The sequence below is a fragment of the Salvelinus fontinalis genome, chromosome 21 (genome assembly GCF_029448725.1).
Source record: "Salvelinus fontinalis isolate EN_2023a chromosome 21, ASM2944872v1, whole genome shotgun sequence".
Taxonomy (NCBI): domain Eukaryota; kingdom Metazoa; phylum Chordata; class Actinopteri; order Salmoniformes; family Salmonidae; genus Salvelinus; species Salvelinus fontinalis.
The window spans coordinates 32,822,826-32,835,826 of record NC_074685.1 but is presented as its reverse complement, the minus strand read 5'-3'; the positions used below and the strand labels follow the sequence as shown (position 1 = coordinate 32,835,826).

The 13,001-nt window shown below is 45.1% G+C and overlaps 1 pseudogene; it reads left to right on the top strand.

Moving 5' to 3' along the window:
- LOC129818268 (NAD(P) transhydrogenase, mitochondrial-like) overlaps positions 1-13,001 on the top strand; it is a 41,140-nt pseudogene that overhangs the window by 11,836 nt on the left and 16,303 nt on the right.

The following is a 13,001-nucleotide window of genomic DNA, read 5'->3' as shown; positions in this document are numbered from 1 at the left end:
GCATTTCGTATACATTGTTTGTCTTCAGGAAGGCAGTGAGGTGCTGCGCAACAGTTTTTTTGCTGTTGAGAGGAATGGGAGATTCGATGTAGGCCGATAGTTTTTTATATTTTCTGGGTCAAGTGTGAGTTTGGTGTGAGTTTGGTACACATCCGGTGGCTAGAGAGCCGTTTAGTATGTTCAACAGAGGAGGGCCAAGCACAGGAAGCAGCTCTTTCAGTAGTTTAGTTGGAATAGGGTCCAGTATGCAGCTTGAAGGTTTAGAGGCCATGATTATTTTAATCATTGTGTCAAGAGATATAGTACTAAAACATTTGAGTGTCTCCCTTGATCCTAGGTTCTGGCAGAGTTGTGCAGACTCAGGACAACTGAGCTTAGGATGAATACGCAGATTTAAAGAGGTGTCCGTAATTTGCTTTCTAATGATCATGATCTTTTCCTCAAAGAAGTTCATGAATGTATCACTGCTGAAGTGAAAGCCATCCTCTTGGAGAATGCTGCTTTTTAGTTAGCTTTGCGACAGTATCAAAAATACATTTTGGATTGTTCTTATTTTCCTCAATTAAGTTGGAAAAATAGGATGATCGAGCAGCAGTGAGGGCTCTTCGATACTGCACGGTACTGTCTTTCCAAGCTAGTCGGAAGACTTACAGTTTGGTGTGGCGCCATTTCCGTTCCAATTTTCTGGAAGCTTGCTTCAGAGCTCGGGTATTTTCTGTATACCAGGGAGCTAGTTTCTTATGACAAATGTTTTTTGTTTTTAGGGGTACGACTGCATCTAGGGTAATGCGCAAGGTTAAATTGAGTTCCTCAGTTAGGTGGTTAACTGATTTTTGTACTCTGACATCCTTGGGTAGGCGGAGGGAGTCTGGAAGGGCATCTAGGAATCTTTGGGTTGTCCGAGAATTTATCGCCCGACTTTTGATGATCCTTGGTTGGGGTCTGAGCAGATTATTTGTTGCGATTTCGAACGTAATAAAATGGTTGTCCGATAGTCCAGGATTATGAGGAAAAACATTAAAATCCACAACATTTATTCCATGGGACGAAACTAGGTCCAGAGTATGACTGTGGCAGTGAGTAGGTCCGGAGACATGTTGGACAAAACCCACTGACTCAATGATGGCTCCGAAAGCCTTTTGGAGTGGGTCTGTGGACTTTTCCATGTGAATCTTAAAAAAAAATCCAAAAATGGAATATTATCTGCCATGACTACAAGGTCCGATAGGATTTCAGGGAACTCAGTGAGGAACACTGTATATGGCCCAGGAGGCCTGTAAACAGTAGCTATAAAAAGTGATTGCGTAGGCTGCGTAGATTTCATGACTAGAAGCTCAAAAGACGACAACGGCTGTTTTTTTTGTAAATTGAAATTTGCTATCGTAAATGTTAGCAACACTTCCGCATTTGCGGGATGCGCGGGGGATATGGTCACTAGTGTAACCAGGAGGTGAGGCCTCATTTAACACAGTAAATTCATCAGGCTGAAGCCATGTTTCAGACAGGCCAATCACATCAAGATTATGATCAGTGATTAGTCAATTGACTATAACTGCCTTGGAAGTGAGGGATCTAACATTAAGTAGCCCTATTTTGAGATGTGAAGTATCACAATCTTTTTCAATAATGGCAGGAATGAGGAGGTCTTTATTCCAGTGAGATTGCTTAGGCGAACACCTTCATGTTTAGTTTTGCCCAACCTAGGTTAAGGCACAGACACAGTCTCAATGGGGATAGCTGAGCTGACTACACTGACTGTGCTAGTGGCAGACTCCATTAAGCTGGCAGGCTAGCTAACATCCTGCTTCCTGGCCTGCACACTATCTCATTGTGGAGCTAGGGGAGTTAGAGCCCTGTCTATGTTCGTAGATAAGATGAGAGCACCCCTCCAGCTAGGATGAAGTCCGTCACTCCTCAACAGGCCAGGCTTGGTTCTGTTTGTGGGTGAGTCCCAGAAAGAGGGCCAATTGTCTACAAATTCTCTTTTGGGAGGGGCAGAAAACAGTTTAACCAGCGATAGAGTTGTGATACTCTGCTTTAGAGCTCATCACTCCCCCTAACTGGGAGGGGGCCAGAGACAACTACTTGATGCCGACACATCTTTCTAGCTGATTTATACACTGAAGCTATGTTGCGCTTGGTGACCTCTGACTGTTTCATCCTAACATCGTTGGTGCCGACGTGGATAACAATATCCATATACTCTTTACACTCCAGTTTTAGCTTTAGCCAGCACCATCTTCAGATTAGCCTTAACGTCGGTAGCCCTGCCCCCTGGTAAAGAGTGTATGATCGCTATATGATTCGTTTTAAGTCTAATACTGCAGGTAATGGAATCGCCAATGACTAGGGTTTTCAATTTGTCAGAGCTAATGGTGAGAGGCTTCGGCGTCTCAGACCCCGTAACGGGAGGAATAGAGACCAGAGAAGGCTCTGCCTCTGACTCCGACTTGCTGCTTATTAATGGGGAGAACCGGTTGAAAGTTTCTGTCGGCTGAATGAGCGACACCGGTTGAGCATTCCTACAGCATTTCCCTCCAGAAGCCATGAGAAAGTTGTCATGCTGCGGGGACTGTGCGAGGGGATTTATACTACTATCTGTACTTACTGGTGGCACACACACCGTTTCATCCTTTCCTACACTGAAATTACCCTTGCCTAATGATTGTGTCTGAAGCTGGGCTTGCAGCACAGCTATCCTCGCCGTAAGGCAATCGTTCTCCTGTATATTATGAGTACAGCGACTGCAATTAGAAGGCATCGTGTTAATGTTACTACTTAGCTTCGGCTGGTGGAGGTCCTGACGAACCACGCCCAGATAAAGCGTCCGGAGTGAAAAGGTTGAATGAAAAAAAATTGAGCGAGGGAAAAACTAAAAATATAAACGGTTATTAAAAAGTAAAAACTGTAAAGTTGTCAGGTAGCAAAGTAAGGTTAGCAACAAAACACACAGCAGCATGTAAACAATTCTGCAAGTTGTGACCGGAAATGACGAAAGTTAGGCTAGTCTGACAATTACTCACCTGCACAACGGTCAGGAGGAATTTTGGACCATTCCTCTTTAAAAAACTGTTTCAGTTCCACAATATTCTTGGGATGTCTGGTGTGAACCGCTCTCTTGAGGTCATGGCACAGCATCTCAATCAGGTTGAGGTCAGGACTGACTGGCATTCCGGAAGACTTATTTCTTCTGTTGATTTACTTCTGTATTTTGGGTTGTTGTCCTTTTGCATCACCTAACTTCTGTTGAGCTTCAGTTGGCGGACAGTGAGCCTAACTTTCTCCTGCAAAATGTCTTGATAAACTTGGGAATTCATTTTTCAGTCGATGATAGCAAGCTGTCGAGGCCCTGAGGCAGCCCCAAACCATTATGCTCCCTCCACTATAGTGTATAGTTAAGATGAAGTTTTGCTGTTGGTGTGCTTTGCATTTTTTTCTCCACACATAGTGTTGTGTGTTCCTTCCAAACGACACAACGTTAGTTTAATCTGTCCACAGAATATTTTGCCAGTAGCTCTGTCACGGCTGTCTAAGGGTGAGAGAGTGGACCAAGGCGCAGCGTGTGAAAAATACATCTTCTCTTTATTATTAAGAAGAAAAACTAAACAAAACAACAAATAGACGAACGTGAAGCTATATAAATGAACTAAGTGCACACATGCAACATAGAACATTTATATAGCTTCACGTTACATTTGGAGGAGGCTACCAAAGCGGGTATTGACAATGGTGGAGTGGGGGCCACGTCCCGCACCCGAGCCGCCGCCATGATGGGGCCCACCCCGGACCCTCCCCTTTCTATGTCAGTTTGTGCGGTCGGAGTCCGCACCTTTGGGGGGGGGGGTACTGTCACGCCCTGGCTTTAGTATTCTTTGTTTTCTTTATGTTTTTTAGTTAGGTCAGGGTGTGACATGGGGAATGTATGTGTTTTTGTCTGTGTCTATGTTCTACGTTGCATGTGTGCACTTAGTTCATTTATATAGCTTCACGGTCGTCTATTTGTTGTTTTGTTTCGTTTTTCTTCTTAATAATAAAGAGAAGATGTATTTTTCACACGCTGCGCCTTGGTCCACTCTCTCACCCTTAGACAGCCGTGACAAGCTCTGTGTAACATCCAGGTGCTCTTTTGCAAACTTCAGTGCAGCAATGTTTTTTTTGGACAGCAGTGGCTTCTTCCATGATGTCCTCCCATGAACACCATTCTTGTTTAGTGTTTTACGTATTGTAGACTCGTCAACAGAGATGTTAGCATCTTCCAGAGATGTCTAAGTCTTTAGCTGACGCTCTAGGATTCTTCTTAACCTTTGCGCTGTGCTCTTGCAGTCATCTTTGCAGTACGGCCACTCCTAGGGAGAGTAGCAACAGTGCTGACATTTCCCTATTTATAGGCAATTTGTGGACTGATGAACATCAAGGCTTTTAGAGATACTTGTGTAACCCTTTCCAACTTTATGCAAGTCAACAATTCTGAATCTTAGGTATTTTGAGATCTTTTTTGTTCGAGTCATGGTTCAGATCAGGCAATGCTTCTTGTGAATAGCAAACTCTAATTTTGTGAGTGTTTTTTATAGGGCAGGGCATCTCTAACCAACATCTCAATCTCGTCTCATTGATTCGACTCTGGGTTAGTTGACCCCTGACTCCAATTAGCTTTTGGAGAAGTCATTAGTCTAGGGGTTCACATACTTTTTCCAACCTACACTGTGAATGTTTAAATGATGTATTGAATATAGACAAGAAAAATACAATAATTTGTGTGTTATTAGTTTAAGCACACTCTGGTTGTCTATTGATGTGACTTAGATGAAGATCAGATAAAATTTGATGTCAAATTTATGCAGAAAACAGGTAACTCCAAAGGGTTCAGATAGTTTTTCTTGCCACTGTACCCTGGTCCCCCGCACCACCCGAGTCATTCTCAGTCTCTCTGCTCACACATTGTCTCTTAGGTGTGTTCCCCACATATTTGGCATTACCTAAACCATTCCTTTTATCTTGGTCATGAAAAGAAGTGGAAACATTGAAGCCATTGGAGTTATTGTTATTGCTGTGCCAAATGTAATAAAGCTAAAAGAGCCGATCGAGCCCAAGACGTTAGTGAAGTATATTGGAATTTCAGATTCTTAAGAGGGAGAGAGAGAAGTCTGTGTCAATCTCTGTCTGGAGCGTTGGGTTACTTTTGATGGGGAACCCTTGCTTTTGCCCAATGGCTGGCACCATCCTCACGACAGCTCTTTAATCTACCTGAAACTGTTGAGTCACAATTAGCTAAAGTCTTTCCCTTCTGAAGTCCGCCCTGAGTGGGATGTGACGAACAGACGCTTCTGGGATAACTGTCATCCTATTGTGTGTGTGTGTGTGATCAATATAGACATGGCTGGCTGACTATCTAAGAGCTGTCTTGATAAGTCAGTGGTAGGTAGGTGGTATTGGTGTCTATTTGGTCAGGCATGTCTGTGATCTCTATGGCCTGAGTATGACGCCTTTGCTTTCCAAAAGTATCTCGCCCTCTTTTCAAGGGAGGGAAACTTCAGGCGGGGATCTGATGGCATTAAGGGCTCAAAGTTCACCTGGTGTCTAGAATACTGTGAGCAGCATGTCTCGCTTTTTTATGAACATTTAATTTTTTTAAGTACTTTTTTTCCTTTTTCTCCGCAATTTTGTGGTATCCAATTGGTAGTTACAGTCTTGTCCCATCGCTGCAACTCCCGCACGGACACGGGAGAGGCGAAGGTCGAGAGCCGTGCATCCTCCGAAACACAACCCAGCCAAGCCGCACTGCTTCTTGACACGATGCCCACTTCACCCGGAAGCTAGCCACACCAATGTGTACACCTGGCGACCGTGTCAGCGTGCATGCGCCCGGCCCGCCACAGGAGTTGCTAGAGCCCAATGGGACAAGGACATCCCGGCCGGCCAAACGCTCCCCTAACCCGGACGACGCTGGGCCAAATGTGTGGCGCCTCATGGGTCTCCCAGTCGCGGCCGGCTGTGACAGAGCCTGGACTCGAATCAGGATCTCTAGTGGCACAGCTAGCACTGCGCTCCAGTGCCGTAGACCACTGCGCCACTCAGGGGGGGACGCCATGTCTCTCTTTTTGACAGAGTGTGTGAGGTGATGTTTCTAGCCTAATTGTCTGCTGTATGTATTTCCTGTGACACTGAGGTAGCGTGGAGTCACCTTTTAATTCAAACCTTGGCCTGTCTCTGTGACTAATTGTTACTGTGGAGTTCCAGAACGGGACAGCCAGGAAAAGCTCACTCATTCAGTCAGACACATAAACACATGACTGGGAGCCTGTTGGCTCTGTCTGACCAGCCTGTTGTTGTGTTGTTCACTGCAGTACAGCAGGCTGCATTTGTAAGTCATTATAGGGCTGATGGTTATCAGGACTCCCTCTGCGCTCTGACATTTTCCTCATTAAGCTGTGCTGCTGTGCTCGAATGCAATGGGTAAGAAACATGCCTCTCTATACAGCACATCAAATGTTATAGAGCTTTGTTTGTCTGACAGGGCAATGGGTAGAGAAGCAATAATGTTTCAGTGTTTTGTCATTGTCATTTGACATTCAACACATGTGGGACTAATTGAAAAACATGTCTGTGATGTGATCTAAGCTGTGCTTACTGTGTGTGTGTGTTTATTCCAGGTCTGACTGCTGTGGGCGGTCTGTCTCTCATGAGGGGGGGCATGTTCGCTGGTGAGTGACTCTGGACTAAACCAGACAGTAACTGTGAAAACAGATAGTGAATGGAGCAGACAAGCTCCTCTTACCTCAAAATTGTACCCCCTTTGGAGACCTTATATAAGATCGTAGAATACGTACGATACGTGGATATCAGCACCCTTTAGGGCCATTTATTTCACTTGAGTATCTATTAAGAAACTGCTTATTGCTCCACTGTGCCCTCTTCCTCAGCTTTGACCGTTAGTTGGCCCATGGACCCTGTTCGTGCCCTTCCCTAACTCGCTTTAGGTGGAAAAGAAGGAACTTCACACATGAACTGGAAATGACTGAGTGGTCTTCAAAAGAGCCATGGCCATGCAATAAACCAGGCTTAGTCTAGCTCTACTGAGAAGAAATGAGGGAACGTTGTTAATGGTAGTGTCGGGAAAGTATTTGGTGCATCGTTCTAGACAGCCACTGAGTCACTCATTCAAAGGCAACCGCTGCAGCGGTCCAGAGGTCCCAGTCTGTGCGAGGGCGCTCCAACAGGCCAGAACACTGAGCAGGGTCAAAGATCATGGCAGGGATTTAAATCCCTCATACTGGGGCATTCTGGCAGATTTGAGCCATTTGCTGTAATAACTAGTTATTATGACTCTCTCAGATCTCTTTGTGCATATGTTCCAGTGTGCTTAAAGTGCACCTCTTTATATATATATTTCTTTTCTTTAAAGAGCAGGTGTTTAATTTAGTTTTAAAGTCCCTATTGGTTTCCATTCCACATGCAACATTTCTTAGTGGTCTACCGCACCACCCATAAACCTTCAGTAACATAAAAACGGACATTCCACCATTTGTTTCCTAGCCCTTCTTCTACAATTTTTATATTGTCAAGTGAATACACCAAAAAATTGCCCTCCAATTTAGTTTCAATAAACTAGCCCTGGAATTTATAGAGTACCTGCTCCTTATACAACGGGTTGAGGAATAGTTCTTCTCTTCGTCTGGCTCTTGCCACAAAGCCTTTTGTACTGCGACGTGTTTTTATAGCGGCAGCACGGAAAAATCCTGTGCTTTTCTTCAATATCTGCCCTTTGCATTCTTGAATCTGAATGTATTGACTCTGAGCCTCAAGTCTGAAATAGTTTTTTTTATTATTGGTGTGTTTAAGTGATTGAGGTCTGGGCTGGGCTAAAATTAGCACGTACAGCTGAAGTGGACAGATGTTAGCCACTGGATAACCTGTCTGAGTGTGGGGGTGTAGTGGCGATGTAGAGAACCCAGAGGTTGCTTTTGGAATGTAATGTGATCCGCCCCAGCAGAATGAAGTGTTCCGTCTGGTCGTTATATCAGGGGATCGACTCCACCAAGAAAACCCCCAGCTACTACATTCACTGAGTTGGCCTTTAGGAACCTTTTGTGTGCACACTTTTAATGTGTTATTCAAATATCAAATAAGGGTGCTATAAATATTTGCCTGAAGCGTTCCTAAAAGAGTGTATGTGCAGACCGTTGTCTACCAGATTGAGTTTGACTGGTTTTGTTCTCTTTCTCTCTCAGGTGGTTTCCTGGTCACCAAGAAGATGCTGGACATGTTCAAGCGTCCCACTGACCCTCCAGAATACAACTACCTGTACCTACTACCCACCGGGTTGTTTTTGGGGGGCTATGGAGTCGCCATGCAGGCTGGCTACAACATTGAGCAGGTGAGCATCACCTAACCCTCCCACTGTGTACCACCAATCAGGTGGGCTCAGGCATTGTGTTCATTCGGCTGTGTTAAGTAGGCAGAAAACGTGACTGAAATGGGCATGAGCCCTACTCACTTTAATTTAGAACAGGTTTAAAGTTTTTGTTACAAAACTTTTCGCTACGCTGTGCCCTACTGACCATGGACCAGGTCTAAGGCACTACAGTGTGTCTCTCTCTCTATCATTCTCTATCTCTCTCTGTAGATGATGTACCTGGCCTCTGGTATGTGCTGAGTGGGAGTCCTGGCTGGTCTGTCCAATCAGTCCACTGCACGCCTGGGTAATGCCCTGGGCATGATGGGTGTGGCAGGGGGCATCGCTGTCACCCTGGGCTTCCTGAAGCCCACCCCTGAACTCCTGGCACAGATGAGTGCCGCCATGGCTGTGGGTGGCATCGCTGGTAAGTGTGTGCGTGCTTGAGTTTACAAAACATTAAGCATAGACTGACCATGACATAGACTGACCAGGTGAAGCCAGGTGAAAGCCATGATCCCTTATTGATCTAACTTGTTAAATCCACTTCAATCAGTATAGATGAAGGGGAGGAGACAGGATAAATAAGGCTTTTCAAGCATTGAGACAATTGAGACATGGATTGTGTATGTGTGCCATTCAGAGGGTGATTGGGCAAGACAAAGGATTTAAGTACCTTTTGAACTGGGTATGGTAGATGGTCCCAGTTTGAGTGTGTCAAGAACTGCAATGCCGCTGGGTTTTTCATGCTCCACAGTTTTCCGTGTGTATCAAGAATGGTCTACCACCGAAAGGACATCCAGCCAACTTGACACAACCGTGGAAAGCATTAGAGTCAACATGGGCCAGCATCCCTGTGGAATGCTTTCGACACCTTATAGAGTCCATGCCCCGACGAATTGAGGCTGATCTGAAGGCAAAAAGGGGTGCAACTCAATATTAGGAAGGTGTTCCTAATGTTTTGTACTCTGTGTGTGTGTGTGTGTGTGTGTGTGTGTGTGTGTGCGTGTGTGTGTGTGTTGGATTTGCATGCTTGAATGATCTGAACCACATATGTTATTTACTGTAGTCGACATGTGCTGTCTCCTTCAATAATATGAGTAATTGCTTACTGCTCATACTGCAGCAGTGCTGAGGTAATGGTCACCATTATGTCTTAATCATGTCATCAACTACTTTTCAGACAGAGTTCAGTGTGTCAAATCGGAGGGCTTGTTGTCCGGTCCTCTGGCAGTCTCTATGGGGGTACCACAGGGTTCAATTCTCGGGCCGACTGTTTTCTCTGTATATATCAATGATGTTGCTCTTGCTGCGGGCGATTCCCTGATCCACCTCTACGCAGACGACACCATTCGGTATACTTCTGGCCCTTCCTTGGACACTGTGCTATCTAACCTCCAAACGAGCTTCAATGCCATACAACACTCCTTCCGTGGCCTCCAACTGCTCTTAAATGCTAGTAAAACCAAATGCATGCTTTTCAACCGTTCGCTGCCTGCACCCGCCCGCCAGACTAGCATCACCACCCTGGACGGTTCCGACCTAGAATATGTGGACATCTATAAATATCTAGGTGTCTGGCTAGACTGTAAACTCTCCTTCAAGACTCATGTTAAACATCTCCAATCCAAAATCAAATAGAGAATTGGCTTTCTATTTCTCAACAAAGCCTCCTTCACTCACGCCGCCAAACTTACCCTAGTAAAACTGACTATCCTACCGATCCTTGACTTCGGCGATGTCTTCTACAAAATAGCTTCCAATACTCTACTCAGCAAACTTGATGCAGTTTATCATAGTGCCATCCGTTTTGTTACTAAAACACCTTATACCACCCACCAATGCGACCTGTATGCTCTAGTCGGCTGGCACTCGCTACATATTCGTCGCCAGACCCACTGGCTCCAGGTCATCTATAAGTCCATGCTAGGTAAAGCTCCGCCTTATCTCAGTTCACTGGTCACGATAACAACACCCACCCGTAGCACGCGCTCCAGCAGGTATATCTCACTGATCCTCCCAAAAGCCAACACCTCATTTGGCCGCCTTTCCTTCCAGTTCCCTGCTGCCTGTGACTGGAACGAATTGCAAAAATCTCTGAAGTTGGAGACTTTTATTTCCCTCACCAACTGCTAAACATCTGCTATCTGCAAACATCTGCAAACATCTGCTATCTGAGCAGCTAACCGATCACTGCAGCTGTACATAATCCATCTGTAAACAGCCCACCCAATTTACCTACCTCATCCCCTTACTGTTTTTATTTATTTACTTTCCTGCTCTTTTGCATACCAGTATCTCTACTTGCACATGATCATCTGATGATTTATCACTCCAGTGTTGATCTGCTAAATTGTAATTATTCGCTCCTATGGCCTATTTATTGCCTACCTCCTCATGCCTTTTGCACACAATGTATATAGACTCATTTTTTCCCCCTACTGTGTTATTGACTTGTTTATTGTTTACTCCATGTGTAACTCTGTGTTGTTGTCTGTTCACACTGCTATGCTTTATCTTGGCCATCTTATCTCTCAGTTGTAAATGAGAACGTGTTCTCAACTAGCCTACCTTGTTAAATATAGGTGAAATAAAAAAATAAAACAATTACAAATGATCCAGTCAGGTCAATCTATATTCTTCCTGGAATCAAGTTGGAACCTAGACTAAACCATCCGTTCAGACCTTAGCCTGTTTGCTTTTCCAAATGCTCCTATTAACCCCGTCCATGTCTGCAGGGTTTTAAGAAGAACACACACACCAAAACACACACACACGGAGGTGCACTCACAAACAAGGAATTTCCCCCCAAACATCAGCCATACCTGTGCCTCAGGACTGCCCGTTTCCCAGCAGTCCTTAGGGTGTGTGTCTTTGCGCACGTCTCTGTGTGTGTTGACTGGTCCTCATCCCCTCTGCCCCCCAGAGTTGGGTATTGCTAGGAAGATCCAGATCACAGACCTCCCCCAGCTGGCAGCTGCCTTCCACAGCCTGATGGGTCTGACTGCAGTGCTGACCTACGTGGCAGAGTACATGATCGAGTACCCTCACTTTGCTACCAACCCGGCTGCCAACCTCACCAAGATCATCGCCTACCTGAACACTTTCATCGGCGGGGTCACCTTCAGCGGATCCCTGGTGGCTTATGGGAAACTACAAGGTGAGGACGGACCATTGTGATTGGGAATAGTGATGCATTATATTTGAGTCCTATGTAATACTATGGGATTGGGGAGGTGGACGTGTGATGTAGTTTTTGTTGGGAGCTGAAAAAGGGTAGGAAATCCTAGGCCAGGCACGCCATGAGTTTTTACGGTTCCACTTTAACCTACATTTCCTGTCAGCAAATGAGGCAGGTAAATCAATACATATATTCCTTATACAAATTCATCATCACGGCCCATTGATGTGATTCATTTGTCCACAGAGGTTATTATTCATACACTATTGTAACGGCAGTCTTCGCTCTCCTCGTCTGAAGAGTAAGAATGGTCGGACCAAGATGCAGCGTGGTGAGTATTCATATTTATTTAGAATACTTTCAAGAACGAACAAAAACAATAAACTGACAAAAATAACCGAAGATGCTACAGTCCCGAAATAGTGAACACAGAACAACGGAACACACGAACAGGAACAAATCACCCACAACCCACAATACAAAACAGGCTACCTAAATATGGTTCTCAATCAGAGACAATGACAAACACGTGCCTCTGATTGAGAACCATATCAGGCCAAACGACAAACCCAACATAGAAACACAAAACATAGTTAACCCACCCAACTCACGCCCTGACCATACTAAAACAAAGAAAATACAAAAGAACTATGGTCAGAACGTGACAACTATATACAAACGTATGTGGACACCCCTTCAAATGAGTGGATTCGGCTATTTAAACCACACCCGTTGCTGACAGGTGTATAAAATCGGGCACACAGCCATGCAATCGCCATATACAAACATTGGCAGTAGAATGGCCCGTACTGAAGAGCTCAGTGACTTTCAACGTGGCACCGTCATAGGATGCCACCTTTCCAACAAGTCAGTTCGTCAAATTTCTGCCCCGCTAGAGCTGCCCCGGTCAACTGTAAGTGCTGTTATTGTGAAGTGGAAATGTCAAGGAGCAACAACTGCTTAGCCGCAAAGTGGTAGGCCACACAAACTCACAGAACGAAATGCGTAGCGCGTAAAAATAGTCTGTCCTCAGTTGCAACACTCACTACCGAGTTCCAAACTGCCTCTGGAAGTAACGTCAGCACAATAACTGTTCATCGGGAGATTCATGAAATGGGTTTCCATGGCTGAGCAGCCGCACACAAGCCTAAGATCACCATGCACAATGTCAAGTGTCAGCTGGAGTGCTGTAAAGCTTGCCGCCATTGGACTCTGGAGCAGTGGAAATGCATTCTCTGTTGTGATGAATCACGCTTAACTATCTTGCAGTCCAATGGACGAATCTGGGTTTGGCGGATGTCAAGAGAATGCTACCTGCCCGAATAGATAGTGCCAACTGTAAAGTTTGGTGGATGAGTAATAATGGTCTGGGGCTGTTTTTCATGGTTCGGGAGAGGCTCCATTCTAGACTATTCTGTACTTCCAACG